The 26,512-nt window shown below is 30.8% G+C and overlaps 1 protein-coding gene across 3 annotated transcripts in view; it reads right to left on the bottom strand.

Annotated features, from left to right (window-relative positions):
- The window catches only part of aru (arouser), a 204,634-nt gene extending 182,277 nt beyond the window's left edge, over positions 1-22,357 (bottom strand). For all 3 annotated transcript variants that reach the window (XM_085821476.1, XM_035357456.2, XM_035357455.2), the window contains exon 1: positions 22,058-22,357. The gene's annotated coding sequence lies outside the window, so the exon portion shown is untranslated. The remainder of the gene's footprint in view (positions 1-22,057) is intronic.
- Between the last annotated feature and the right edge of the window lie 4,155 nt (positions 22,358-26,512).

The raw sequence follows: 26,512 nt of genomic DNA, 5'->3' as shown, positions 1-26,512 counted from the left end.
TTAAAAAAGTATTTTTCATGACTGGTTTCCATGGTTAATAATTCATTACTGCTTATCTTTCATCGTTTCGATTAGGTAATGCTTGAATACAATATAATTCCTTATTTTGTTTTAGCATTCTGATTTAGTGACGTTTGTAATGAACATAATTTGATTGGTTTCATTATTTTCATTAAATAAGGTTTTTACATGGTGTTAATTTTTTACTTTATTTCACCTTCTTGATTAAGTGATGCTTTTTTAATATTAGATAATTTTTTTAACATTTTACTTGTTTCACCCTTTTGATTGTGGTGGTGTGGTGGTGTATTTAATTATGGGAAAGCACACTAGGGCTATCTGCCTAAGGGGAGGGATGCCTTTCGTGGAGGACTTTCTAAGGCAAACTGGCTCGTATGCACGTTACACATGGGGAAAACCACGAAAACGCCCATGCAGCTAGCCCGTTCGCGGGATTCGAACCTCGGACCGAACTACCAGTGTTCAGCGACTTTACCGCTCGGCCGCTGGTGGGCCTATGTAATTTTTTAATCTTGTGTCACTGTTTCAAAGACGTTTGTTTCACCGTTAGCTATGCTTTTATTCAATACTATATAATTTTTTACAACTTTTTCGTTGGTTTCACTGTTTTGATAAAGTGGATTGGATTTGGATTTGGATTATTTAATTATGGCAAAGCACACGAGGGCTATCTGCGTGAAGGGAGGGATGCCTTCGTGGAGGACTTTCTAAGGGAAACTGGTTCGTATACACGTTACACATGGGGAAAACCACGAAAACGCCCATGCAGCCAGCACTTTCGCGGGATTCGAACCTCGGACCGAACTACCAGTGTTCAGCGTCTTTACCGCTCGGCCGCTGGTGGGCGTTTTGATAAAGTGATGCATATATTTGATATAATTTTTTATAAGCAAAAAAGTAACGCCTTTTTTTTTTACTTTGTTTTAGCATTTTTATTAAATGATGCTTTGTTTTTAGTATTAGAAAATTTTTTAACTTCTTACTTGATTTCACCATTTTAATTAAATGATGTTTTTATTCAATACTATATAATTTTTTATTTTGTTTCACCACTAAACGTAAATTAACTTTTACTGAGTACTATATAATTTTTTGATTGGTTTCCTAGTTTTGATTAAGTAAGGTTTTCATTAAGTACTACGTAATTTTTTACTCTGTTTCACCGTTTTGATTAAATGATGCTTTTTTTTTTAAATAATAAATAATTTCAATTATCTTTTCACCATTTCGATTAAGGCATGTTTTATTCAATACTATATAAATTTTTTTCCTTGTGTCACTGTTTCAAATAAATTCGTTTCTTTCTTTCTTTTTTTTTTTATTAAGTGGTGTTTTTATTAAATACTTTATTTTTTTATAACATTTTACTTGGTTTCAGCATTTTGATTAAATGATGTTTTGATTCAATACTAAATTATTTTTTACTTTGTTTCAGCATTAAATGATGCTTTATTGAATATTACATAATTTTTGATTGGTTTAATAATTTTGATTAAATGAGGTTTTTAATGAGTTTTGCTTTATTTCTCCGTTTTGATCAAATGATGCTTTTTTAAATATTAAATAATTTTAATTAACTTTTCACTTGGTTTCACCATTTCAATTAAGGCATGCTTTTATTCAATACTGTATAATTTTTTACCTTTTGTCACTGTTTCAAAAAAGTTTGTTTCGCTGGTTCGATTAAGTGATGCTTTTTACTGAATACTATATAATTTTTTACTACTTTTTACTTGGCTTCACTGCTTTAATTAAGTGATGTCAATGCTACATTTTTTTTACTTTGTTGAACCGTTTTAAATTAGTAATGCTTTTATTGAGCGTTATATAATTCATTACACCTTTTCTATTGGTTTTCATCGTTTTGATATAAAATGATGTTTTTAGCGAACACTATATATAACTTTTTACTTATTTCACTGTTTCGATTGGATGATGTTTGTTTCACGTGATAGGTTTACTGAAATATTTTATTACTTTTTATTTGCTTCATTATTCCGATTAGCTGATGTTTTTACAGAATACTAGTTTTTATAGAATACTATAAAACCTTATACTTTAATTCACTGATTCGGTTAGATCATGTTTTTGAATAAGTGTTGTATTGAAAATAATGCAACACTTTATTGTGTGACGCTATTTTGTTTTTTGCTGCCTCCGGCAGCATTCTACATTAAAAACCGTTGCCACGGCACAACAATAAATGAATAACAAAAGCAGAATGGGTTTCGCTCGAAAGTTTTCAGCACTTGTTTCTCTGCTTCCAATTAATCCAGCCGTCCGGAATTGAGAACAATTATCCGGAGAAAGAGAAGGGAGAGAGCGTAGACGATGTGCTCGAACTGATTTCGTTCGGAACAGGTTCTTTTTCTATCGTTTCTGTTCCAACGAATTCCAGCAAGCACCACGCGCGCGCGCTTGAACGTGATCCGAATTGATTTTCGAAGCCTTTTGAAGGTGGAGAAAGCATTCTTTTTTCCACCTGACGATTTCTCACTCCCCCCCCCTCTGATTTGTTTCTGAAAGCGACAGAACAGAAAGAAAAAGTACACTTCGCTTTCTTCTTTTCATTGTTGAGTCCCCCCTCTCCGCTTTTCTGCGCTACAGGCAGCTGCGCCGCTGTACACAACAATGCGGAAATTCTGCAAACGATGCCTCGGGCCTACACGCGCCGTTGTAGACGATTCTTTCGAACGTTTTCTAAAAGTTTAGGAAAAGAGAAAATCACAGCTACTGATTTCCTATGTCTATATTTTCTGGTAAAGAATATAATAAAGTGAATGATTCATTAGTGCAATAAAGTGAATTATTTAAAAAAAGTTATTTTATCTGTTCTTCTTAATAACATTAAGCGACAAGTATATCGAGTACTATGAACTAAGTAGGCGTACAGGTAAAATATGTTTCGAACATATGCCATGAATATAAATACAAATAAAAATCTGAAGTACATGCCGTGAATATACGTTCAAATATAATATTAGTTTTACTGATCAAGTAAATTATTGTTTGCCTGCCAGATCAAATCGAATAAAGGTGATGCAATTTGTATCATAAAGGACAATAGCCCAACTGCGGCTGAGTGGTAAAGTCGCAGAACACTAATAGTTCGGTCCATGATTCGAATCCTGGCAAACGGGCTAGCTGCATGAGCATTTTCGTGGTTGTCCCACGCGTAACGTGTTTCTGTAGATAAGATATTTTTCAATCATAGTTGAATATAATAATTTCCATGTACATGGGTTTTTAAAGTATCTTAGGCAAGTAAGCAGCAGCGTAGATAGGGAGCGTCTTGCCAGGAAGAAAGCGTAAGCGAAAAGGGTCAAAGGAAGAAGAGAGGGAGTCAAATGTTTCAGTTTTAATTAAAGACGTTTTGGTTTACAATTATTTTGATTCGACAAGAGGCATCTATCTGCATTAAGCGTTGCGTAACATGGAAAGGTCTCGAATTTGGGAGAACAGATGAATTTAGGGGGACAGCATAAAATCTAGAATCGTTAATTTTAAAGTCGCCAATTATTTTCTTAAAGCAGCTATCGTATTTTGCTATATCTTACATATATATATTGTTTCACAAGAATATAGTAAAATTAAATTAAATTTTAAAAAATTCTCTTGCGCCATTGCTAAAAGGAATGAAATTTGAATTTAACAAATATTCTCTATTCGTTAAAAGGTAATATAAAATTTAATTAAGAAATTTAATTGCAAAAATAGAAATTAAAAAAATTAATAAAAATTAAATTTTATTCTGAGAACTAATTTACGATATCATTTAAATTCTAAGAGCATATGTAAATTAAGTGCATGTATCTAAAACCATGTAAAAATATATTTTTCCAAAAAATTAAATTGCATAAGTGAATACTTGTTGAGCAGGCAAGAGACATACTATCAAGGGAAAGTTTTCCCAAACCTAACTCTTCAATTACTCAATTCGTGCTTCTTCATGCATATAGGCAAGGGCAAAAGTAAAATTCAATCCCTCACCCCCCCAAAAAAAAACAAATGTGGTGAATTTCTAAAAAAGAAAATTAAAATAGTGGAATTTTGAGAAATTAGCAAGGAAATGACTAGAATTAAAATTAATTAAATGTCAATTAAGAGTAAAAAACCAAATTTTTTTAGAAAGCAAAGTAATTTAGAAACTCATGCCTACTTTAAACTTCCTCAACACAAATTATGCATGTAAACCTAAAATAAACTATATACAATCTATCAAAAATAAATAATAATAATAATAAAAAGGCTAGTAAATAGCAAGTTTTAATTTAATTTACCTAGAACTACACATTTGAATTTCTGAGAAGGACTAGCATTTGCTAAACAAGGTGAAGTGAGTAGTTTTTTACTGCTAACTGTATAAATTGAGACATATATATATATATATATCTGTGTGTGCATGTGTGCTTTTTTTTTTTTTTTTTTTTTTTTAAATTCACATTTTACGTTTTCCATGTTTGTAAATTTGCTACTACGGAAAGATATACCGTATTCCCCCTTTGCCTTTCCAGAGTCAAGTTCTGAAAATTTTAAAAATATTCGCTTACTTTTCTCTTTCCTCAGTGCGTTCAGAGAACGACCTTTCCTAAATTTTAAAATGGCTTCGTCCATATTGTGGATGTTTTCATCTTACAGGCTTAAGACAAACCCTCGCAAACTACTTACGAATGTCACGCCGACACTTTCCCTTATAAATGTTGAACTTTAATCCCGCCTAATACAAGAACCGACACATTAGAATGATGCAAACACAAACTGGCATTCATTGTATGGTTTCGCCGAATCAGCTGCCTATTCGCCTTCTCTAATTACTTACGGATGATTTCAGGCCTAAGGGTAGTCTAGACATCAGAAGAGGCAAGATTCAAGTTGCAAGGAAGTAGAAATGAAAATATCTTATTAGTTACTTTAATGTTAATATTACTATGTATTCTAACTGGAATGAAGGATTTTGTAAGAAAAAAGAATAATATTGTGATAGCTATCCATGATTAGTTTTCATTTCTTATGCTCTTACTGTAATCGCGTCCTTCAAAAAATAAATAATTAGTAAAATTTTTCCCTACGCATTTTCGCACAATAAAGAAACGGAAAATTACGAGACGAAATACATATATTTTTAAACTTGGTTTTATGTTTTCTTGTTAGTAAATTTGCCACTACAGAAAGATATTAATTCCGTGTTATTTATCTTTTGATTATTTAGCTAACTTACTTCAAAGCATTTTGAGCGGCATTAATAATAATAATTCTTAATTATTTTTCAAGTTTCTAATGTGTAAAATAAATAAGTGCATATATTCTCTCTCTATATATATATATTACTATCTTTAATTATGTAAAAGTGATAATAGTCTTCTTAGCCACTGTTTTACTTACGCAATTTTAGGTTAAAAAACGCAATGTAGATGAAAAAACGGAACTTACGAAACTGAAATTCTTTTTCAGCGAATTTTAAATTTATTCAGCAGAGAAATTTTGTTTTAGTGCTTGACAACATTTCTTATTATTAGCATTTATTAAAACATGCAAGTTTTTCGTATTCCCCCCTTTATTTCGGTTAATTTCTTTTTTTCGTTTCTCAATAAATTTAATGCACTTCATAAAAAACTTAAAATCCTTCCTCGGAAATATAATAACAGATTTGCAAATCTATATGCACTACCAAAATTTCATAAGACTCCGGTCAAATTTAGGTTCATTGCCAATAGTACCAAAAGTTATCTTAAGGAAATAGATTGTCTCTTTGAAAACCTCTATACTACTTTGCCACTTGAAGAAATTTATAAAAGTTTACTTGCTCTTCCTGAACTATTTCCCCAAATTTCTACAATAATAAATGCTGAAAAATGGCAACTTTTTCTTTCATGTATACTTTTCAATAATTATATTCAATTCAACAACAACATATTTAAACAAATACAGGGAATTCCTATGGGTGGTGATTTTTCACCTTCTGTCTGTGATTTATTCCTTTTTACAAAAGAATTGACTTTTATACGTTCACTCAACAAGGAAGATCATAAATTTTACCAACACATCTTTCGATATATTGATGATGTAATAGCCTTCAAGAACTTCAACAAGATTGAAAATGCTAATATGTACCCTTCATGCCTAAAACTTAATACTACAAATACCGTGCAACAAGATATAGTCTACCTTGATTTGCATATTATAGATTCAATTTTTTGAAAGTCTATGACAAACGAAGAGAATTCAACCGTGCAACAAGATATAGTGCAACAAGATATAGTCTACCTTGATTTGCATATTATAGATTCAATTTTTTGAAAGTCTATGACAAACGAAGAGAATTCAACTTTTCAACACTTAAATTAACCAACTGGAATTCCAATATTTCTAAAAAAGAGTCTTCCTCAACACAATTTACTCACAGCTGCTTAGAATTAAAAGAATTTGCAATACAACAAAATACCTTCAAGAAGAAGTACTATACTTCGTCGCAATATAGAAAAATAACTTTATTCCTCAAAAAATAATTAAAAATACCTTAAAAAAAACTGGCATTAACCTTACCAATTTTTAAATTTTTTGAGTTAGATAATGAAATTTTATGCTTAAAGCCCTATGGGACGGTATAAAGTGAATGGCTGATTCTAAAGATCTAATGTATAAATGTACAAATAATTCCTGTCACAACGTCTATTTTTCCTCTTAAAATTTGGCAAAATACTTTTAATTCTATTTCTAAATAGTTTTTAAAAAACTTTGCTGGCCAATTCTATTCTGTTATTAACTTATGGGCTATTTTCGTTTCTGGCAGCTTGAATGCCCTCTAGCTTGAAGAATTACGACTTTAATTAACAAATTACTATTTTTTCATTAATTCTGCTTACTTTAGATGCCATTTTACGTAATATTTTGTTGAATTAGCCATTTTCTCTTTTCCCCCATTTCTCAACGCATTTCACCCCCCTTTGCAATGAGTCAGGTTTGCTACCAACGGTCAGTCACTTTACATTGGCTATTACCCAGTGACTTTGTTTTCCCTCCTTTCTACGTCATCCGGCCAGTTGGAGGGCAATGGAAACAAACGCTCGGGGGTTTGCCCACCTTTTTCGAGTTTCCTCGTTACCAAGGAAGACGGCTCTGATCCAGGTCTGTTTTAATAATTTTTTTCTCTAAAAGAGTTTTTCTAGGTCTTGGCAAGACCCATGCTTCAATTCATCTTTTATATTATCTTTTCCGTTTTCATTTAAATATAATTTACGGTACTTTTACAAAGTATTAATTCCTTAAGCTCGCGGGTCCACCGATAAGATCTTGTATATTTTGACTAACAGCATATCGCTATTTATTTTTTCTGTACATCGGAATTGCCTTTCTATTGTTTATTTTTTATCTTTTTTACACCTTAATGTGTCAAAGTAAGCGGACGCGTCGGGAAATTGGAACAGAGAATTGAGACTAAAGAGTTTGACATAGTTTATTTAATTCATTGAAAAATTTGTCGCGCGCAGTTTCAATTGTCTGTTTCGGCGAAACGCGTGATGGAGTTAGCTTAGTTCGAAATTCATTTAAAAAAATTTGCCTTGACGAGCCAAAATGAACTTCGAATTGGGCTAATTAAACATTTACCGCTTCTTAATTTTTAATTTTTATTTTTTATTTTTACCTCAATCAATTGATTAACATTTTACTGTGGTTTAAATCTACTTAATTCGTTTAACATATAGCTTACTATTTTTATTAATTTTACTTGTAAATATTCAAATGTTGTATATTTCTCTTTTTCACACATTTCATATCAACTAAATTTGCTTATGTTGAAGTTTTCGCGGAGCCACAGTTTTTGGTATCTTTTTAGCGTGCGTACTAAAATTTATCTTCTAATTTTTTTAATTTTGCAGCACAATGCGCAAATTTTTGACCACATAGGTCTTTTTTCGTTTGTTCTTACTACTTTAAATTATATATATATATATATATATATTAATTTGAACACTGAAAACAGTAATACATACAAATAAACAAAATACATAATTTTAATTGCTACTCAAAAATTAATTAATTAATTAAATATAGAATTCTAGCACTTGCCCAATTACTATTACCTTGAAAGAGCTCTAGAATGTTTCACTGTCAGGAAACCCAAAATATCCGCTGTGCCCTCCCCGGAATCCAAACTACAGACCTCCCCGAACAGAAAATACCTTATAGTTTAACCCATTTACTAACTGCATAATAAATCAAAAAGAGCAAAACGTTTTTTAAAAAACCACCAAAATTCGGAAGTTTTCTTTTAGAAGATTCACTTTCATCTTATGCGATGATGTCAAATTTCTGTGATGATTAGTTAAACAGTTTATGCAATGACGTCAAAATTCTGTGATGATTAGTTTAACAGCTTATGCGATGGTGTCAAAATTCTGTGGTGATTGATTTAACAGTTTATACGATGATGTCAAAATTATGTGATGATTGGTTTAATAGTTTGTGCGATGATGTCAAAATTCTGTGATGATTAGTTTATAAGTTCAACAACTTTCTTTGAGAAGAATTCATCACTAAATAAAATAATATCTACTCCGAATTTCGAAAATTTCTACGGGAATATTACACTGTCATTGCAAATATGACAGAATCTTTTATAGTTTAAAAAAATCTATCGTTTTTAGCAACTAAAAACAACATTTGCTAAAAGTATCGCATGATTATTGAAAAATGGCTAAAATTCTCCAAATAACCTTAGAAGTATAGAAAAAAATCTTCATTTATAAGATTTGCTTTTGTTTAGCAAATGACGTGGAAATCATGCGTGGATATTGATCGTTAAATTGAAATTTGTGGGAAAACTTTTAGACTAAATAAAAGAATCTACATGAAATTCTGATACAGTTCTTTTGGAATATTTCACTGTCATCATAGATATGATAAAATTATTTTCATGATTAAATTTAAATGATTTCATCATTATTAGCAGCTGCATTTGCTAAAAATACCGAATGACTTTTGAAAAATCGGAAGAATGAGGCAAAATATTCTAAAAATTCTGCGAAACTTTCGTTTGGATGAATATTTCACACTGCTCATGTAAAGATCAAAATTCTGAACCGTTGTTTTGACCGTTAAACAGAAATTTGTGGTAAATATTTAAAATGCTAAATATAACTATCTGAAATTGACTCCCCACGACTTCCTTTCACGACCTATTAAATTATGCACTGCTGCACTTCATTTAAACTTATTTCCTCGAATTTCATGAGAGAGATATTTATCATTCAATCAATTCAGTTTTCACTTCGAGAAGGCAAAAATACGTAAAAACTCAAAAAATCTTCATTAAAAATTCTAAACTACAGAAAAATCTTAAACACCAGATACAGTTAAAAAACAATTTTTACGATTAAAATTAGAGTTTTTACGCCATAAACAAATTTTCGGTGCACAAAAACTGAGTTAACTCTTGGTTCCACTGGGCAAAAAGGCACCGAAATTGCTGCACCAACTGACTTAATTCGCTATTCTACTAAGAATTTCAATTGTAAACAAATGGAGGCATTGTTAGGCTAGCGCCACTTAAACGGTTGCTAATTCTACAACTATTGCATGCAGATTAACTAAAGAAGTGGAAACCTTAACCGGAACATAAGAACAATATAATTCAATCCCTTTTAAAGCAAAACAATGCACAACTTGTCAACATATAAAAATAAAAATCCTGGACTTAACTCAGCCAAGTAATATGGTATAATATATTGATATACGTTTGGTACGACCGATTGAGACCCAAAAAGGAAGGTGCACAACTGCATGTTATAGCAGTCTCAGATACAAAATTTAAACGTTCTCAGTCTACTTGTTTTTGAGTTATGATAGCTACATATGTGCGTAAGTAAGAACAGACGTCACGGGAAAAAACTCTTCTGAATCTATTTTAAATCCCTTTTACAATCCGTTTGAAAAACGAGTCCTCTATTCTGCCTGTATACGTACATATGTCACTCAAAAACATCGTTCAAATGGATTCGAGAGGGATCAGAATGGATATTTTCGTTCAAACATGGTATCCGAAATTTCTGGCGATTCCAATACCTCCTTTCGTGCAAGGAAGTAAAAATGAATTTTGAAAAATCTGAAAAAAATTCTTGTGATATAGTGTAGTGACATTTTACATATAATAAAATCTTATGATAAAAAAAATATTCATTATTGTTACGAATTGCGATTGCTGAAAAAACGGCCGAAATTCCCAAATTACGTTTTATTATTACGAATTCAAAATTAGGGAGGAAAGAGGATATTTCGAATTACGAATTCCAAAATTAAGCTAAATTATTCAAATTAGGAACTCCAAAATTAAATTAAACTAAATTGTTCAAATTACGAACTCTAAAATTAAATTAAATTAAATTATTCAAATTAGGAATTTCAAAATTAAATTAAACTAAATTATTCAAATTAGGAATTCTATAAAAACATTCATTTAGAAGATTTGTTTTCATTCCACCCAATTTCTGATATCATTAATTAGATAGTTAAGTAATTCGGAAAAAATTTCCAGCACTAAATGAAAAGATATCTTTATTAAATTTTGAAAAAATTCCTTCGGAATGTCCTATTGTGATCGCAAATATCATCTAATCTATGACTAAAAAAATTCCTTGGTAGTGTAGTTAATTATTTCAAACATTATCAGTCCGTCATCATTTTCTGCTTACATCGTCTGCTGTTGTTCCATGAGAACGCTTAATAAAACGTTCTCTCGGAATAAGATGGACAAAGAGAAAAGCAAAAACCGAACGTTTACACTTTACATCAACCTTGTCCAGGAAACGTAAAAAAAAGAACCTAACAGTGTGTTCTATAGAAAGGAATTTCGAATTTATTTCCCAAGAGAACATACCTAATTAACAGTCTAGGGCCATTAAGAAATGGAAATCTAGCGATGAAACACTCCCACTGATGGGAAAGAGCACATGGACATCCCGTCGTTCCATCAACCCTCACAACCATCTCGAGGGATGTTAAATATGCTAATTAGATTCAGAGAAGGTCACGATCGGACGATGACTGCGACCGCACACAGAACGCATTTCACCAAACGACATTTTGCGAATGTTTTTATACTAAAGACATTCTTCTCTAACCCACAGTTCAATTTTTTTTCACTACATTCGTCTCAATAAAATGTTTATATGAAGAATTTCTCAATATGAAATGGCAGAATCAAGACCGGAAGAACTTAGATAGGCCAACAGGCAATAAAAACTGAAGGACACAGAACTGTGGAGTTTTTTTTTTTTTTTTTTTTTTTTTTTTTTGGTGGAGGGGGCGGAAGGTATTTTAGTTTCCACTAAAGAGGAGGCCGAAATTTATATCAAGAATTCTCCAACAGAATGACAATACCGTCACCTAAGAAAGTGAATTTAAAAATGCGAAATGGCAAACAAATCTATCGAAAGCGATCAGGAAATGTGCTTGCTGACTTGCGTTCAAAATTATATAAATGTTTATGGTTATTTGAATTTAATTTGAATTTCATACACTTCTGTTGTTTTTAGCCCAGAACGCGAGTGGCTCTGAATGGCTATCAGTTTTGAAACGGCATTTTCCGTTGTTTCACTACAAATGCCCGTTTCACTTTTCAAATTGTTGCCACCAAATATTAGAGCCCTGTGTTATATTTAAAGAAATTAAATAATAAAGAATTTGCATGTTTGTATGTTTCTCGCACTGTGAAAAAACAACGGTACCCAGAGACATAAAACATTTTGAATAAAGTAGTCCCTTCACGAAAATATGGGCATTTGGAAGACCAATTTCCGGAATTTGTTTTATTACCTACTTCCTATTTTGTAAAATATTAACGAATTTTTGATTAACAAAATCAACTATTTCAAAGCGAGTAATGACAACACTGTACGTGAAAAAAAAAAAAAATCTCCAGCGCGCGAGACTGTGTATCGAGATTCTAAAGATGTACTCTTTTAAATACTTTGCGATATTCCTGTTGAATTGAATTTAATGGTTTAAGTACAAAGAACATAATATTTAATAAATAAAGGTAACACACAAAACGTTAAAAAGCATCCGTTTGGGCGTCTTATAAAATCTGAAAGCTTTCAATTCTTCTTTTTTTTTATTTATTTATTTATTTATTTTTTTTATTTAAAGCTAACTCTTTTAGGCTGCTGACCACTCGAACGGCTGTTTTTGAAATAAATAATATAGCATACATAAAAAAATATATGGCAACACCTAACGCTCTGGAATTAAAAGATAGGCTGTTTTCAAATATTTTGTGAGTTGACTCTTTAATTGTATGTGGAGTCTTTCTATGATTCGTTCAGCTGATCCTTCTCCCATCGAAATGCACATAAATATTCAAAACAATGCTCCAGTATTTCAATCAAATTATCAAATCTTTTCAAAAACCAGATTAACCCCGACTCTGGTGATAAATACGCTTAAAGGAACTCGATAAAAAGCTGACAAGAATTATCGCTTTATTTCGTAAAGCCTTGGGATACGAGGTGTCTGTCTGTCTTCGCGTACATAATCGTTTGGTGTAATCGGTGCCAGTTACTCGCGCTTTCGAACCTAGATTTTGACCCGTGAGCCTTTTGGCGGCCTCCATACCTTTTTTCCCTGATTAGTTAGTAAAATTTATTTTTCCCGGTAGATATTTCCTATTGTTCGTTTTTGCTTTCTTTTTTTTTTTTTTTTTTTTTTCTTTCCCTTCTCTTTTGTCTTTTCTTTTTTTCCTCTGACGTGGCTTAAATGATTCCGCATAATTCTGCTTCTTGACCAGTTGATTAAACAAGCTCTCGCCGAATTATATATATATATATATATATATATATGTATATATAATCTGAAAGGTTTCAGATTTATGGTTTAAGTGCAAAGAACATGATATTTAATAAATAAAGGTAACACACAAAACGTTAAAAAAAAAGTCCCTTTGAACGTAATTTAAAACCTGAAACATTTCAGACTTTTTTTTTTTTTCGTTTTTGTTTTGGATGAAGTTGTTCTACAGAGTAAAATTCTGCGCAGTTTTTAAATTTAACGTTTGGTGTTCCCTTCAGGCATTTTCCCGCTTCGTTTGGTTTGTTTTATTATCGACTAGCGTAGCTCCTAGTCGATAATAAAACAAATTCCAAATTTCAAATTTGGGCTTCCAGATGCCCATATTCGCAGTAGGATTACGTCATTCAAAATTGCATGGCTCTAGGTACAGTTGTTTTATCACAATGCTACAAACATACATACATTTATGCAGATTCTTCATTATTTAATTTCTTCAAATATAATACAGTATTTGGTGGCAACGATTTGAAAAGTAATACGCCGTTTATAGGGTTCCGATGCAAAATCGCAAAACGAAAACATAATAGTCCTTCAGGGACAAAGCCCCTTTGGACTTAAAAGATTTTTCAGATTTTAAGAGTTTTCTACTTCATACGCTCTAGCTCAGCTCGCAGTCTACCAGTCTGCTCCTGCACTTACTCCTGCTAACCCACTTTTTTAAAAAAAATCTTTTTAGATTTTTTATTCAAACGGGAAACTCGTTAGTTTCATTGACTATTATACCGAAGGGCCCGGATTCGAATCCCGGAGAAGGCATGGATGTAAATTGTCTGTCTCTTCATAGGAGGCAATAGTGGCTCACTTATTAGGTGCCTCCATACTAAAGTGACCACCACTTCCGGGCTTAGTAGTGGCCAACGCCTATGGCGGCTAGTGCCCGCCATTGGAAAAAAAAAAAAAATTAATTTTCTTCACATTTCCGCCACACGCAATTCCACAGCAAAATTGAAAACTTTTTAAATGCAGCGTATGTTTAGAATTTCCGTCCAATATTATAATTCAAAATTCGATCTTCCAGCTGCAGAGGTTCGGGTGGAGGACTACGTTATTCAAGATTTGAACCTCTAGGTACAGCCAGAACGAAAGGAACATACATACATATATGCAGATTCTTCATAATTTTAATTTCTTTAAAAATAATACAGGGCGACAATATTTCCGTCCGTGTTAAAATATATTTTTCTTTCTGAAAAAGATGGCTTACAATTTTTGTTTGTCTTTTTATTATTACCTTATTAATGTATCATCTTTATTTATTAAATATCCCTTTTTTCGCATTTACGTCACATAAAATTCAATCACAAAATCACAAGATATTTAAAAACAGTATATCTTTAGAATTCCTGATAGAGTGTTAGAGGTTGTCATACGTATTTTTATAGTCGCTGTATTATTTCTTTAAAAACTAGCCGCTTTCACCACCAGCCGCCTAAAATTGTTATCATAAAAAAGAAGAAAGTATGTAATGATTTCAGTGAGTCCAGTTATTGTAACTTCATAAAAATATTAAATGTTTCTAATTAGATATCTCATAAATGTAATACATCTTTATTTAAATCAATCAGATTAAAAAGAAATAAAAATATTCTTAAGAAGTCTGTTTATTACTTTTAAATCGCTTATTTATTACTCAATAATTTTGCAGATTAAATTTGAAGGTATGTTAGGCTTTACTGAATAACAACATGCTTGCGCGTGGGAAGATAAAGGTATTTTATTTTCGGCCTCGCCAACAATTTGCTTTCATAGAGCCGAGTTTGCTAATTAAAATTGAGAGATAAATATTTCTCATTTTTCCGAACGGCAACAGTCTCGTGCGATTAGCGCTATTTATCTCTTACCTAATGTACCCACTTTATATATATATGTATATAATTGAAAAGGAAATTGTAAAGCTAAATATATATATATATATATATATTACCTTGCTTGTTAATTTTATATACATATATATATATTTATATATATATATTTCGAACAGTGTTGCCACTGCTTGCTTTCAAATCGTTAAGTTTGTTTTACAAATTCTTTTAAGATTTTATAAAACAACGAGATAAATTTTAAAACAAATTTGAAATTCAAAATTCGATCTTCCAGCTGCAGAGGTTCGGATGGAGGACTACGTTATTCAAGATTTGATGCCTCTAGGTACAGCCATTTTTTCAGAACGAAAGGAACATACATACATATATGCAGATTCTTCATAATTTTAATTTCTTAAAAAATAATACAGGGCGACAATATTCTGATGGCAACGCCGTAAAATCCCGTTTCGAGACTAACAGCCCTCTTGGGCTAACAACTAAAGTTGCCAGTTCGTAGAAACAAACTTTTACCCTTAATAAATTTTGATCTTAAAAAAAAAAAAAAAAAAAAGTTTCAGACATTATATTACGTCCAAAGCGGCCTTTTTTTTAACGTTTCATGTGTTCCCTTTATTTATTAAATATCATGTTCTTCGCATTTAAATCATAAAATCCAATTCAAGAACATTATCACAAAACATCTAAAAAGAGCATATCTTTAAAATTTCCGATACTCAGTCTCAGCTTTTTGTTCGTAAATTACGCATTTTTTTACTTCCTTGTAAAGCAAAAGAAGTAAAAAGGAAGTATTGTAATCGAGAAAGGTTTCAGGCATCATATTTCAACGAAAATATCCATTTTCACCGCTATCAAATGCAATTTAACGATGCTTTTGCGTGACGTCTGTATGTAAGGACAGAATAAAGGACTCTTTTCCTCTAAAAAAAAATTATAAAATTGATTTAAAATGAATTCTGAAGAAAATTTTTCGTGTCATCTGTGCGTACGTATCTCGCATAACTCAAAAACGAGAAGCCTCAGAAAGTTGAAATTTTGTATATAGGATTGCTATAACATGTAGATGAGTATCTCGTACTTTGGTTGCAATCGGCCTCACCAAATATATATATATATATATATATCCACTCTGTTACTCGGCTCAGTGATCTCAGTTTCTTTATTACTATATGTTTGCAAATTATGCATTTTTTGGTTTAAAAATTATTGAAATATGTTCTTGTCTTCCGGTTAAGGTTTTTATGCCTTTAGTAAATCTGTATGCGATATTTTCAGAATTATCAACAATTTAAAAGTTGTTTAAGTGCGGCTAAGCCTAGTTATTTTTGCCATGGCGGCCATGTTTGTTTACATTTCAACTTTGCAGAATACAGTATTTGTTGCCAATCTAGAGGAACAACGCTCCGCAACAACAAAGGTAACACCTTCTTTTATTATTGCGAATTAAATCATGCTTAACCCATTCTGGAATTTATTTGAGGAAATAAGTGTTTAAGATTTACATCGCAAATTTTAATCTAGATATTTAGAGCTTTTATGTATTTTAGCCTTGTAGCGAAGTAAGGCCTGAATTTATTGAATGAGAAATACTGAATCGTCTCTGAAAAACTGTTTAATTTCTTTTATACAGCGTTTTATATTTACTATAATGTTTGAATAGAACATGTGGCAACGATTAGAGAATTCTCCAGATGATATAAATTTTTCGCATTCTGAGTTATAAAATGACATGTCATGAGATAGATTGCTATTACTCAAGAGACTATTTTTAAAGATGAGGATTTGACGTACCATTTTATTGCTCCAGCCATAGATGTACCTCCTAATTTTCGAAATTTCACGAACTTACGTTTTTCGAGGCTATGAACCTTTAAGTGATATATGAGAGTAAAGATCTTCGGATCGCACACTTCGCTACATTACTGCCGATCTACCGTTATAAAAATTAATGAAATGTAACGCTGTTAAGCGTTATTGTTATTTATTCTATTGTGGTTTATGCGCTATCGACGAAGTAGATTTAATTCAGTCCAATAAGTTTGAATCAAATGCAAGAAAAAATACGTTATACAAAGTCATATGGCATACACATCAGATTTTGACTTTAAAAATGATTGAACTGTGTTGTACTTATGTTCCGGTTAATGTTTTCATCTCTTTAGCTCAATTTCAATGTCTTTTTGCCCAGTGGGATAAAAGTTAACTTTTAATTTTGAGCTCCGAAAATTTTGCCTTCTTGCCCGCTGGCCGAATTGTTTGTTTTTGCATAGAAACTTTAAATTTAATTGTAAAAACTGTTTTTCAATTGTTTCTAACTGTCTTTGGTGTTTTAGGTTTTTCTGTATTTTACGGATTTTTAATGAAGATGTTTTGAGTTTTATGTATATTTTACCATGCTATGCAGTGAGAACTGAATCGGTTGAATGAAAAATATATCTGTTGTGAAATTCGAGGAAATAAAGTTTAAATGAAGTGTAGCAAAAAATATGTACTATAATTTAACAGGCCGTAGAAGGAATTCATTTAGTGTCTACATCAGATATTTTCTCTTAATAATATAAATATACGCGAAAAATATGTGTACATGGTTAAGCATATAAAAGTATTATGCATTTTTTTCGCCTAATAGTATGAAAATATAAGTAAAAAATGTAGTATATTTTGGAGTATACTATATTTTTAACTTACTGATTAGTATATTTTGGAGTATAAAAATGTACTATTTATTTTCTCTGCAATCATATAATGCTGGTCTAAAATATGATTACTTTTTAAAACAATTAAAATAATTATAGTTATTGATTGAACTATTTATAACTATTAATTTTAATAATTATAATTACTATTTTTTCTTGTAAAAATGTACACTAAAAATATGCATATGTCTCGAGATATGTATTACATATACTATACATTTTTAAATGAATAATATAAAAATATACATATATATTTACTATACATTTTTTCTCCATAAAGATATACGTAAAAACATACATATATGTTTGGGTATATAAACGTAATTATACATTGTTTCCTTCAATAATTTTCATATATATTACGTAGCCTTCAGAATGTTTTTAGAGGTCATTGCGGCTCTTGGCCTATCTTGATAAGGTCGTTTGGCCCAGAAGTCAGAAAAGACGGACATTACCATACACATATACGACAAAATATTTATCATTGTTTAAAAAAAAAAATTTGGCTTTTTTTTTTTTAGGTTTCTGAAAACCATAAACTTACGGCCGAGGAGAAAATAACAGCACACCACCTAGAAAAAGAAAAAGAAAAAAAAAAAAAAAAAAAAAGAACAAGCCAAGAAATTCTTCGAAGTAAGCTATGAATGGAATTTTGAAATTTCCATATACAGAACGAAAAGAAAGAATAATAGGGGAGTAAGTTAGCGGTGAGACCGCCTTTTAACGATTAAGCCTTCCAAACGACTCACGTTTTTTTTTTTTTTTTTTTTTTTTTTTGCCAAAGGAAGCGCATTACAACAGCGGAGATTGGACAAAAACAAAGTACAACACATATCTTCGTCCTCTCAGACGATTGTACAAGGCTAAATGAATGCAAAGCTATTGCAATTTGTCAAACTACTTTCGTAAGCATTTAATAAACAAAAGCTAATCTACAAGAAGCGGACCTTTTATGAAATTACATAAATTTTTTTATGTTAGAAATGTTTTTAGCTACGTCTATCCAAAATTTTCGGACCATTACGCTACGTTTCGTAATGATATCCTGCATAAAGCTAAAAAGGGGAAAAAGGGGGGTTAGTAGTAAGCGTAACAGCAGAGTGGTAGACTGTGAGCTGAGCGAGAGTATAAAAGACATTAACAAACTCTTTTGGAGAACCATAAAATCTGAAATCTTTTAGATTTTTATTTTATTTATTATTTTTTTATCGTTGCGGTTTTTAAACTTATTTGCATCAGGAATTACCGCCCCGTATTATCAAGCATTAATTAATAGCTATTTGTATTCCTTTTTGAAAAAAAAAGAGACCTAAATGTAGTTCAAATGGATTCGAGTGCGATCAAAATGTATAATTTTTGTTGAAATACGATACCCGAAATTTTTCGCGATTACAATACTTGCTTCTTTTACTTAATGCAAGGAAGCAAAAATTCAGTTTAGCCTAATTACATTTCATTCTCAAAATAAGGTTTGCTTTATAAGATAAAAAAAAGCTTTTTTTATCTCTTACGGTGCTGTAGAAACTTGTGATGAGACATTTAGGTCTACGGAATAAAAGTCAAAAAAGGTCACTACGGAAAACAACGGAAAAACTTCCTCTACCACCCACCTGACTGCAAAGAAGCAATTATTTTTAATGGATGGCAGGATTTATGTAAAATAATAAGCTGTCAAAATGAACATACGAAACACATCAACAGAAAAGTGTTCTCAACTGAAAAGCATTAGCAATTACGTTAGACTATTTCAATAAGGATTTTAGTAAACACTCTAACAACCAATTATCCCGTTTAAAAGTTTCCTATGAACATAAAGTGTACACCAGCCAGTTTAAGTCCTCCTCGAAGGCATCGCTCTCCTTAGGTACATAGCTCTGAAGTCCTTTACCATAGTTAAATATATCATACTACACCTAGGAACATAAAAATGATATGACGCATTGCTGAATTAAATTTCAAATAGGGTTTCTCGGAGTCATTTTCTGAGATACTGCAGAAGTGAAATGTTCAGAAATAGTTCAGCCATTTTCAATCTCTAGTTCCATTATCAGACGAAGCTACAATACTGAACGGAAGTTAACATAATTTTTATAGACGGCTATTCTCGAAGGCTTAATATCATTATTTGTCTTTCTGAAGAAGACAGCTCTCAGAAGGACGCCTAAAAAAATACTATGAGCTTTAGTTTAAGTGTTTTGTGTTCCTACAGCCGAGTGTTATTTCTACACCGAATTATCCTGTTGGAAAGAAACTTTAAGAAAGGATGAATCATCGTAAGGAATTTCCTGAAAGCTGAAAATAATATTTTGAGTTTTTGTGCAGGAAAAGATTTAGCAATCATTACGTGTACTTTGAAAGCAGAGTTACGAGTTCTTGTAGCGGAAAAAGGTTTAGCAACCATTTCGCAATCTCGAAGGTAATTTTGTGAGTCCTTTATGAGACAAAAGACTTTATGAGACAGATTTAGTGGCCTTTGTGCCTTTATAAGGTTCTAGAAATTGAAAATAATTTTATTGATTCCTGCAGGACAAAAAAGTTTCAAAAAGCTTTACGCATTTGACGGAAGAGGGTTCAGAGAAGTTTAACCTCGTTTGGAAGATCGCCGAAAGCTGAAAATATTGTTTATTGATTCTTGTATGATACAAAGTTTCAGAGAGGTTTGCGCATTTAAGTGAAAAGATTCAGAAATGTTTAACCACGTTTTGAGGGTCATCGAGAGCTGAAGATAATTAATTGTTCTTGCAGAGCAGAAAGAAAGAGTCAGAGAAATTTGCGCATTTGAGAAAAAAGGTTGAGAAAGGTTTAACCACGTTCGGAGGGTCATCGAAAGCTGAAGATAATTTCATTGATTCTTGCAACAGAAAAAGGTTCAGAGAAATCTCCGTATTTGAGAAAAAGGTTCATAAAAATTTAACCACGTTTAGAGGGTCATCAAGAGCTGAAGTTAAATTTAATTGATTCTCACAGGGCAAAAAGGTTCGGAAAGCTGACTATAATAAATAGACACCTATTTTTCATATCAAACATGACTAAGAAATTTATTTTAAAGTGACAGTGTACAGTAAAAACAATAGAAATTCTTCAGAAGACTGTACAGAATCGCATTAATTAACCATAAATTACTAGATCATTTATTATAACTATGCATTAAGCTGCCCAATTAATTAAATCGCATTAATTAGGCATAAATTATTATCTCTTCTAACTTGTTTTTTTCGTCCCGTTTTTCTGGCCAAGTAGAAACGCACGTGTACTTTTTGCGCAGATGTAAACAGACGATCAGCTTGTTAACGTAGCCAATTTTGCTAAATCAATAGAAACCTTACAATTTTTTTAACACTAACTTTTGATCACTGTTGCGAACACTGATAGTTAACATATAGATAGTTAAGATTATTACTGATAGTTAACATTATTTTCCATCTTATAGTACATTTATTTGATTAACTTATTCCAATATTTGCTTGCATAATTTATTCGCACATTTAAAGTACATTTTTAAGCCTAATAAATAACATACACAACAATCTAAGACAATTTTAATACGTTGAACAGTTTTTATTGCAACAAAATTCAAGTAACATAAACTCTCTATTCAATAAAAATATTATAGGACAATTATTATATTTATATTGATAACTATAACTAAATACCTTTTAATTTATTAAATTTTATGAAAATTGAAAATATTATACAATAAGCTCAACAATTTGTTTTATATTCTGAATTGTATTGTAATTGTTTAAATTGAATTAATGACTTTAATTTCCATTTTAAATCAATTATTTAACTGAAATTATAAATTATTCTAAAAACTATGGTATACTTTCAACAATTCCTAAATGTTTCACAAATAAAAATTTACAAAATAATTTAATGATATTTTAAACATAACAAATAAGCAAAAACATATAAGCCACTAACATATATTCGTCGTAAATGACATTCTAATACTGCCATTACAATTTAATTTTAATTAAATATTAAAAATTTAAACTTTATATTTCTTAAAAACAGTATAATGTAATAATTATTTACATTATGACAATAATTAAATAATTAACTACATTAGAAGAAATGTATAGTTAATTACATTAAAATATTCCAAGAACAATTACTTTTAATTGAAATAATTATAATCAATTTTATTAGAAATTAATTTATAACACATATTATAAAGTACACTTTATAAATTCGAATACACTTTATATTTATATTTTTTTTAATGTACATGAACATATTCAGTTAATAAAGTCGTATAACAATTCAACACGGTGTTAATATTATAAACTACTTATTACTGTTACAAACTATACTATATATTAATTATAATTCTGCGGAAATTATAATCCGAACTAAAGTATTTTTACCATAAAATAAATTTTAAAACTCATTCTAAGCATTTCTAGAAAATATGTTCAAATATTGAATATGTAGTTAAAGTTTTAGTTATAACCATCTGAAAGCAACGTAAAAATTTCATCACTGAAAATTTTAAAGCCAGTTAGTTGTGTGCATGACAACAAACGAAGAAAGTTCAACATTCTAAAATAGAGTTCCAGTTCGACCTATTTACGAGATTTCACTTGTCTGTCACACAGGTAGAAAAGAACAAAAAATCAATTCTACGACGTATTCTTTGTTTTCGAATGAAAAGTAAACTACACAACTTACCTAAATTCGGTAGCTGCAAAGCCCCGTATACGTAATAGTCCGATAAGAGGGGTGTTCCAAATGGCATAACCAAAACAACTTATCGTTTGGAAAAAGAATACACAACAAACACCACTTAAAAAGAATCCATAAGCACTTGAATTCAACACTAAAAAACTGAGTTCCAAATTTTAACACTGAAGAGTCAATTAACTAATTAAAAGAGTGTGATCGTCTGCAGTCACGTGAAATTGTTTCAAACGCGAATTCGCAAACGTTCACAGGTAGAACGCCGAACTGTTTCTTAACGGACAGGTAGAAGCCAAAGAAATGTCACGTCTAATGGTTGCCACATTTTGGGGAAACTTTTTTTCGGCTTGTTTTTTTTCGTCCCGTTTTTCTCGCCAAGTAGAAACGCACGTGTACTTTTTTGCGCAGATGTAAACAGACGATCAGCTTGTTAACGTAGCGAATTTTGCTAAATCGGTAGAAACCGTACAATTTTTTTACACTAACTTTTGATCGCTGTTGCGAACACTGATAGTTAACAACATTCTTTCCTGAACTTTCAATTCTTCCCAAAAATTTTGCACTAGATTTTAGCCTGATTTACTACAAACGCGACATTTGCCTGGACGTTGCCTGCGAAAGTGAGGTTAGTCCCGAATGGAATATTAGTCTCGAAACGGCATTTTGCATTGAATCACACTAAACGGCGTATCACTTTACTTTATTGTGGCCGCCAAATATTACCGCCGTGTATTATATTTAAAGAAATTAAATAATGAAAAATCTGCGTGAATATATGTAAGTTTCTCGCTCTGTGAAAAAAAAAAAAAACGCTACCCGGAGTCATCAAATTTTTAATAACGTAATCCTTCACCCAAGCATGGGTACTTGGAAGCCCGAATTCTAAATTTCGAGTTTATTTTATTATCTGTTTCATATTTTGCAAGCCTTTAACAAAATTTTGATTAACAGACTCAACGATTTCAAAGCAAACAATGGCAACACTGTGCGGAATAAAACATTTTTATGTCCAACGCGCGAGATTCTCCTGCAAAATCTAAAGCTATGCTGTTTTTAATATTTTGTGATTTGGCCGTTGAATCGAATTTTATGTGGCGTAAGCGGCAAGAACATGATAATTAATTAAATAAAATAAACACAAGAAGCGTTAATAATAAAAAGAAAAAAAAGTTTTGTAATATCATCTTAGTAAGAAAACTGAACACTGATATGATGAGCTGGGGGGGAAAAATGTTATGCCAACACTTAACGCTGCATCGCTAATTCTAAACATATACTGCTACTAAATTTTTTCTAAATTTTTCTGTTGAATTGTAAATGGCGTAAGTGCGAAGAAAATGGTTCTTAAAGCTAAAAAGACAAAAAAAAAAAAAAAAAAAAAAAAAAAAAAAAGAGGATTAGTAGGAATGTAACAGCAGACTGGTAGACGGCAAGCTCAGTGAGAGGGTAAAAAATCTTAACAAAGACTTTTGGGCGAACGTTAAAATCTGAAACCATTCAGATTTTTATTTTTTTATTTCTATTATATTTTAGTTAGCAAAATATAATATTTCTATTATGTTTTAGTTATTATATTAGTAATATTATTATTAGTGAATATAATATTTCTATTATATATTAGTTATTGTAATCTTTCAGTTATGAGCCTTGTAAAATTAGAAGCAGAAAGAAAATGTTAAGAATCCTTAATTTGTCCTTTTTAATATTAATCAATTAGTCGAATCAACACTTTTAACTTTCCAGAAGACATTTTCTTTAGTTTAAATGTATAAGATTATGTTTTATTTAAAATGGTAAAATTAATAAAATAATAGCTTTATAAATTAACACCAAGAAGGTTTAAAATATATACGCTGTATAAAATTAGTCATATAAAGTTATGAAATTATTAAATCCATGAAAATTAAAATGTACCATCTGTTAATAGCTAAAAATAATGTAACATAATCTATGTTATGCCAACACTTAACTATTTGCAAAAAAAAAAAAAGGGGGGGACAGTTCTATGTCTGCTGTTTTACTGGGCTGATTGACAAAACTCAAAATGCGTTTTTCATGTCTAGAAGGCGCGTCTTAGGATACATATTAGATTTATAAAAAAGTATTGTTCTAACATAGGTATTTTGACACAAAATGTCGCTTTTTCTGAAATAATATACCAATTTTCCCCCTGTTTCGATTCTAGGATTCAAATTACGCCTAAATATTAAATTCTATAAAATTTGGTGTGAAATTTACAGCAAATTTATCTTTGTCTCTTTTTTTCAGTTTGCACCAAGAATAGTTCACTTGGCGAACTTCTTAATACATCGCAACCCATTCTCCTTTCCATTTTCCATTTTCCATGGCAACCATTTTCCATTTTGTGAAGGGCCGGAAAAAAAGTCAGATCGTTCCTACCTTTTTACATTGCGCTTTAGCCGAAAAAACTATCATCGTTCTCCTTTCAAATAATTTTAGCAAAGTGTCTAAACCACATTTGCTAAAATTTATCGCTTTCAACAAACATGTCAAATTTCAAAACGCTCCATTTATATAAATTCCCGTATATCTTCGGAAATTTTGAATAAAACACTGTCATTTTTTTATGCTTAGAAGTACGTCTACTTTAAGAAGACGGTAAAAATTTTACAGATTATAATTCAAAATGTTTTTTGAAAAAATTTATAAAAATTATTTAACAATGCAAATTTTAAAAATAAATCCTAGAAAATGGGTGAATTTTATTTGGAATGAATCTGAATTTCGAAATGTGAAAGGAAGAATCAAATAAGTTTAATAAAAAAAAGAGAGATTCATAAATATATACCAAACTCAATTAACATTGAGGAGCTAAAATTATGAAAGCTAATTCTTTTATTAAAACTACTCCTGCGATTTTTACAAAACGTGGTAGTTTGGCATAATTTGAGTCGTAGAATGGAAATATGGAAAAAAATTGGTATGTCATTTCAGAAAAAGTCTGATTTTGTGTCAAAATACCTATATTAGAACAATGCTATATATAAATCTAATACATATCCAAAGTCGCGCTTTCGAGCCATGCAAAACGCAAGTTGAATTTTGTCCATCGCCCAGTAGAAAGGAAGATACAGGAACTGTCCCTTTTTCTTTTTACGTAGTGTAGATTAACTGCAAAATAGGAAATAGACATCTAAGTTAACCATGAAACCATAGACATGTATAAAATATAACGCTTGAAACGGATTTAGCTGTATAAAGTCAGCTTAAACCTTATAAATTTAGTTAAAAATGTACATGCTTTATAAACTGAAACCCATAGGAACTAGAAAGGTTAAACACCTTTTTAATAACTTTAAGCGACAGAATATTGAATAATTAGATTATTTCATGAAATAAATTAATTACGTTATAGCTAGTTACCATAAATTAATAAGAATTCGTAAAATTCAGTATCTTTGATAAGCTGAAAAAAATAGAGAAGGAGGCCTCTGTAAGAAGCTCTCTCTTTGGCTTCCAATTTAGCCACTACCTTACGCTACCAAGAATTTATGATTCACAAGACATATTGGGTTTTCAGTTATTACAATTGCTAGAAACGTTAGATCTTTATGTTCTCTGTGGCCTGCAAATAGCCAGTTCTCTAGAATGTTGCCATTCGGCGAAATATATTATCAGTTTATTTCTCAATTGAATCAACATTTAATTGCTTAACGTTCGATCATACTTTTCTGTTGAGGTGAGTCCATAACAGTTTTGTAATTGCTAAACAAACTATGCGATATAATAACGAAGAAAACAGTTATTAATAAATACTTTTTTGATTTTTCTTAATAACACGCAGTACGTTTACTTTAAGGTTTCATGACAACTTTTTTTGCCTCACGCTCTCCTTTCACCATTGCTAGACGATCATGGCTTCCTTTCTAAAAACTCAGAAAATATGTGTATATTTCTTTAAGCTTCGATTACTTTTCGATGTGTTTTACAAATTAAATACAAATAAAATAGGATGTGGACATTGCATGACTTCCTCGTACGCCCTATTCAAATAATACACATTTTTTTGCTGCATTTCATTTAAACATATTTTGTCGAATTTTATTAACAAATTAAGCAAAAAAAAAAAAAAAAAGAAAAAAAGAAAAAAGAAAAAAAGAAAAAAAAAAAAAGAAAGAAAGAAAGAAACAGTTTTTCGAGTATTTCTCATTCAGTCAGTTCAGATCTCATTTCGCGGCAAGAAAAAATACATAAAAACTCAAAACATCTTCATTTAACATTATAAAATACACAAAACCTAAAAAAACACCAAATACAGTTAAAAGAGTTAAAAAACAATTTTTACAATTAAAATTACAGTTTCTACGCCAAAACGAGCAATTCGGCCAGCAAGCGGTTCCTTTTGGTCCCACTTGGCAAAAATACACTGAAGTTAACGCACCAATTGACTTAATTCACTATTTTACTAAGAGTTTAAAATGTAAA

Source organism: Stegodyphus dumicola, chromosome 1, assembly GCF_044657685.1.
Source record: "Stegodyphus dumicola isolate Sdum_Otavi_A_Nest chromosome 1, ASM4465768v1".
NCBI classification, from domain to species: Eukaryota; Metazoa; Arthropoda; class Arachnida; order Araneae; family Eresidae; genus Stegodyphus; species Stegodyphus dumicola.
Note: the sequence above shows the minus strand (reverse complement) of the source record. Positions and strands in the feature narration are given on the sequence as shown.